General features: G+C 37.9%; 1 protein-coding gene across 8 annotated transcripts in view; it reads left to right on the top strand.

Annotated features, from left to right (window-relative positions):
* The window catches only part of LOC130559876 (disks large-associated protein 2-like), a 127,036-nt gene that overhangs the window by 52,048 nt on the left and 68,988 nt on the right, over nt 1-6,000 (top strand). The window lies entirely within an intron of this gene.

Below are 6,000 nucleotides of genomic sequence, written 5' to 3'. Positions count from 1 at the left end.
ATAACAACCCCAAAAGAAGCTGAGGGTAAAGGTGATGGACTGGCCAAGCATGTCTCCAGACCTAAACCCTATTGAGCATCTGTGGGGCATCCTCAAACGGAAGGTGGAGGAATGCAAGGTCTCCAACATCCACCAGCTCCGTGATGTCGTCATGGAGGAGGACTCGAGTGGCAACCTGTGAAGCTCTGGTGAATTCCATGCCCAAGAGGGTTAAGGCAGTGCTGGAAAATAATGGTGGTCACACAAAATATTAACACTTTGGGCCCAATTTGGACATTTTCACTTAGGGGTGTACTCACTTTTGTTGCCAGCGGTTTAGACATTAATGGCTGTGTGTTGAGTTATTTTGAGGGGACAGCAAATTTACACGTTATACAAGCTGTACACTCACTACTTTACATTGTAGCAAAGTGTCCTTTCTTCAGTGTTGTCACATGAAAAGATATAATAAAATATCTGTTAAAGAATAAAAATGTTGTGATTTTTTAAGGCCCTACTTTGGTTTATGGAGTGTCCAACAACAAGTTTATGTACATACATGGTGTAAAAACACTTTGTAATAATAGGCAGTTATTCTTACCTTACTTCTTACTGACTGACTCTCAAATGATTCGTTCGGCTATTCATCTGTCTAAGCCCCTCCTTTCTGTCAGCCTACTCTGATCTGATTGGTCAGATGGTCTAGTCTGCTGTGATTGGTCTACCGCGTGCAGTGTTGCAAATGGAATGTAGGCAGGCAATGCATGGAGTGACGCAAATTCTACCCGGAACTAAAATTAGAATGGCAGACGCCTCGTTCGCATGATTCTTTTTTCCGAAGCCAATAATGTTGTTATTCTTTCACTTTCGGCTTTACAACATGGCAGACTGCTTACATTCACACACAGCAACATTACACACTGCATGAAATGTAATTTTAAGGACATTGTAATATTTACTCTTTACATTTTAACAAAATCAAACCTCAGGAGTGACAAAGTCATCCAACAGCAATGTGAAAGACTGAAAATTGAGGTTATCACATAAAAAGTAGTTTTTGAACTTGTGCAAAAAGTATAGTTCTATTGCCTAAAACAAAAGTAAATATGATTTACTTGATTTCTTTGCAGTATTTGAGGTCTGAAAAAAACTTTTTTGTTATTTTGACCAGTTTCTCCAGTTTTCATTTTTTGCAAATAAATGCAAATATAACCAATATTTGTATTTGAAATTTGGGAGAAATATTGTTAGTAGTTCACAGAATGAAAAAATCATAATTTTAGCTAAAAAGTAAATATGCTTGATAAAATCCGAAGAAACCTTTTGCAAATTCTTGCCAAAAGGTGACAATATTGTAGATGCTAAAATGTCATGTTTTAATTCATTTTTTTAGTTACAACATAATTCCCATATTTAATATATGGGAGTTTTATTTCATAATTTTGATGAGTTTAGTATCATTCGTACTATTAGTATTTATTCTTTAATGTGAAACAAACATGAATAAGTTGGTAAGTAGGTAAGTGTTCTAAAACTTTTGACTGCTAGTGTGTATACTGTATATGCAGTAACAAAAAACACTTTTTAATTAGTTTTATATGTTTTAAGTATTTACTTTTTTGTCCTATGGGGGAGACAGTGTGGTTGTTCTTTGGGAATTATACTTTTCCCAAAGCATTTCATTTCAAAGCTTTTCTCTTCAGCATTTCATGTATCTCAGGGCTCTTTATTTAATTCAGCTTTAACTTTTTGGAAGACTGAACACACCCTTAACAACTTCAAGAGATCCTTTCTCAATCTCTCTTTAACTCCCTCCTCTCTTCTTTCTCTCTCTCCTCTCGTCATCCAAATATACTTTGTGGAGGTAAAATCATCTGAGCAGAAATCATCATGATAATCATAAAAATCACCATCATCATCACTATTATCTTCATAGACACGTTTTTGACACAGTGGGGTGAAACCGTTACCTTATTTTCCTACTTTTTGCTGCATTTATTTCACTCATACCTGCAAGCCCCCAATGTGCAAAACTACTGCAGATTTGTGCCATATTGAAATGATGTCATTGTTGTTGTTTTCGGGGGACATTTTTTTCTATGTATGTTTGGCTCATAATACGTGTTTGCAGTGTTCTGTGATTTGCGTAATTTACTGAACTGGGTGCTGAAACATTGCAGAAGACGTGTGCAAATGAATTACACATCAGTGGGCGCAATTCATTCTTAATTACCGCTTTTCTCGCAGACGCGTTTGTGAGTTTAACACAAAAATATACATCTCTTTGTGAAAGTCGGGAGGACAAGTGAGTTGGCTCACATTCTGGCATCTCACTCCGAGCCCCCCTCACAGAGATAGTTTGTGACGGCTGCCAGATGCATGCTGGGAAATAAGAGGCTGAGTAGTTAGCCGAGTGGGGCAGCAGCGGCACAGCAAGAGCCACATGGCCATGTTTATGAGACGGGCAAATACTAACGGATGCAGGGAAACGGCAGCTCGCAGGTTTTCAGAGTGCACACATACACAAATTATACGGAAGCCTGATAAATCGAGACGTTTATAATGGCTCTGTGGCTCACGGTGTTCTCTTGACCTTGCATAGGCCAAGCAGGCTGTGTATATCCTCAGGATGGAGTGATGAAGTGATTAACTCTTCAACGCATGTGTCATTTTCAACACTACTCATTACATCCATGATGTCACATTAAACTGCCCTGGAAATTGTCATGAGAGCGTCATGAGATACCGTATCACTTATTTTCCATTCAACCTTATTCTGACCTCTCTTCAGATGCTGAATCGGGGTTGAGTTTGTGTACTGTATGTGTGTGTGCCCGACCTGGCTGTAGGCCGTACTGTCTGCTGGATGGTAGTGTGTCTCTAGGGGAAAGTTAGTGCTGGGTAACAGGCACAGTGGTATGTTGACATAATCTGACACACTTCTCCACCGTGTCCCTTCGAATGAGGGGGAAAATATTTTGTTGCCGTCAGCTGTGAGCAAACTGTAAGAGATAAACATATTCACAACTTAAGGAAGTTCTTGCTTTAAAATCAAACTTGCTTTTTTGTTAATCTGTTAAAACCAAATTCAGTATGAATCTTTTGTGGTTTGAAATTGACTTTAATTTTCTGGCCGTCTAATCCTGCTTTCTGTCAAAAAATGATGGATTGGCTGTGTGCTTTTACAGCAGCTGGCTCTGTTTTTACACAATGGGTTTGTTACATCAGACTTACCTTTTCAAGATTCCCTTACTAACCAGTTAGCCTAACCTAATACTATACGTATTAGTTTGATTCGTCTAACAGCACTTTTGGTCACTCCTGGGTATGACTGGACGTTTTGTGATTCCATCTTGATATATTTGTCTTAGTAATCTACTCAAGTTGGTTGTGTCCTTATTAGGTTCTAGATTTGTATTCCGTGTACTTTGATTGGACAAGAAAGCATTCATTTTAAATAGTAAAGGGAAAAGACAGCTGTACAGATGATGGATATACGGAGCTATGCCGGAGCCCGTATCTTGCAAAGCAACAATGCTGTGTCTGAGTTTAATGAAATTCAGCACAGTGCTGAAGGGTAAAGATAATGTATTCACTCGAAATTGCCTCCCATAATATGTGGCCAATGGGAGGATGACATGAGCTCCCTCAGGAACAGTTTGAGCCGATATGAGTTTGGTGCAGCGAAGAGCCTCTGTCGAGTCTTAATTGAGCCGCTCGGAAAAAGTGCTGCGTCAGTCGGTATAGAAACCATCTTAAATGATAAAAGAACATATACGAAAATGTGCACTTCTGCATTCTAGTATTTATAATTGACATAGATTTAGATTTTTATGTGTACACCTAGTGTTGTTTTTGCTATGAAACTTATTGATGTTGTACAATCAACCAGTCAAGACTGCTATAGGTTGAAAAGGGAATATGTTCCGTCTTTGTTCATAACAGTTTCTATGTCAATCGTTTTTTTTGTTTACTGTTGTGTTATACATTGTAAAAACACTTATTAATAACATTATTCTCCGAGAAGTGACATTATTTATGTGGCAACTAGACCATAGTAAAAACATTATTATCAGTGGATTTGATGGTTTCTGTTTTTTTTTTTTTGTACCTTTAGTTGGTTTGAATCACTCTACAAGATTACATTTCATTTTATAAAATGTACTATGGTGGTATTGAAATGTCAAACGATGGTTACAAATATCACATTTGCCTTTGATTTGTTTACTTATGGGCTCTTAGTTTCACACTAAACAATTGCTCAGTCTAATGCAAATTTTTATGAAATTCTGGGTGCACCCTTTTTTTTAGAAATACTTCCTTTAATTATAGCACATTCAATTGTTCCTTGAAAAGCAGCAGAATTCAAAAGGTTGCTGCATAACCGTAATGAGCCGAAACACTCGTGAGTTCTTACCGTCTTATTTTTTTGTGTACTGTCTCTTTAAAGTAGATTGAAATGACACTCCGGTTCCATCCTTTATAATGGTAAATTAATGTTGGTCACTGGGATCAAACTGCACCAAACAGTCTCTGAAAAGTTGTCTTGACTCCATTTGTTTTTTAGTTCACTCCCACAGAGAGAGGCTTAAAATCGTGTTATCATGCGGCTAACGGCATCAAGGGATTATTCCTCTGTTTGCAACAGAAACTGACACTTCGTATTTAATATTAAACCCACTTTTCCCTTCCTCTCCCTTCACTTTTTTCTATTGTAAAGCTCTACTGAGCAATTTGGTCTGTGGATTGCCAGCGTTTTAACAGGGCATTGCTCATAGTCAAATCGAGTTTCCAGAAATGCGTTTGATGCTCGAGCAAGCGTAAGCTATGAAGAAAAACCTTTATAATCAATGTAACTGAAGTTGAATTGAATGTTTTTGTGAGAGACAGATGCTAGCCTTGTGTGTTTCTGTGTAGCTGGTAGCGCTAATCATGAGAGAGCAAAGACTGCTAATCTCTCCACGGCCTCTTGGATCTGTCTGAGCACACACAGATGTTGTCTTGGGTCTGTTCTAACAGAACCGCTGCCGAGGCCTTGGCTAATGGACGCCTTTTCCCTTTACAGATTTCTAGCTAATATGATAGCAGCAGTGGATCTAAACATTTTTTGGAGTTATATTAGGATCAGTTCTTTTATGTGTATTATAATTTTAATGTAGACTTGATCCTGTTTGAATGTTAGGGATTCAAGCCACTACTAAGATTACAGGACAGGACAGTTGAAGTCTTATACTGTATGTTGTCAAGGGTGATGCCATATTTAAAGGGATAGTTTAATCAAAAATGAAAATTCTGTCATTGTTTATTCACCCTCTTGCCATTTCAAACATGTATGACTTCTTTCTTTCTTCGGCAGAACACAAATATCCTTCAAGATATTTTGAAGAAAGTTGGTAACCGAACAACGATGGTACCCTTTCACTTCAGAGGCCTGCAGGGGAGGTCAGAATTATCAGTAAACAATGCGTTTCTGATAACTCTATCTGTTAGATTAGGGCTTCACCATTGGTAATTTAGCTTTTTTTATACGGTATTATATGGCTCACACTTACTATAGGTTAAATGCCCTGTATGCAAGTATACATGCATTTATGCACTTGCACTTGAGAAAAACTTGCAAGCCTTTGATCTGTGCGTGCATGTGTATGTTTTTGTAGGTGGTAGATCAACTCTGGGAATCTATGGCTCACTGCACATCAGTAGTTCTATATCCACAGGGCTCAAAGATATCATACCGGTGAACATCTGTACAGACAGTGGGAGATACCACACAACTGCCCTGTGTGTGCTGTGTTAAGAGCCTTCTCTCTCATCAGTGCTAATACACTCCATTTGACTACATCCAAAATATAATTGTGTTGTTTTTTTTTCTCAGTCGGAGAAAGCCATTTTTAAGTAGGCCTACATGCAATGTTCGATATAAGGTTTAATATGATTAGGTACCATTTGTCACTAAATGAACACAAGGAAGAATCATATGAATTTTAATTTGCATGCAATGTAAAATAATTGATGTATTGA

Source organism: Triplophysa rosa, linkage group LG10, assembly GCF_024868665.1.
Source record: "Triplophysa rosa linkage group LG10, Trosa_1v2, whole genome shotgun sequence".
NCBI lineage: Eukaryota > Metazoa > Chordata > Actinopteri > Cypriniformes > Nemacheilidae > Triplophysa > Triplophysa rosa.
This window is presented reverse-complemented; position numbering and strand designations above follow the sequence as displayed.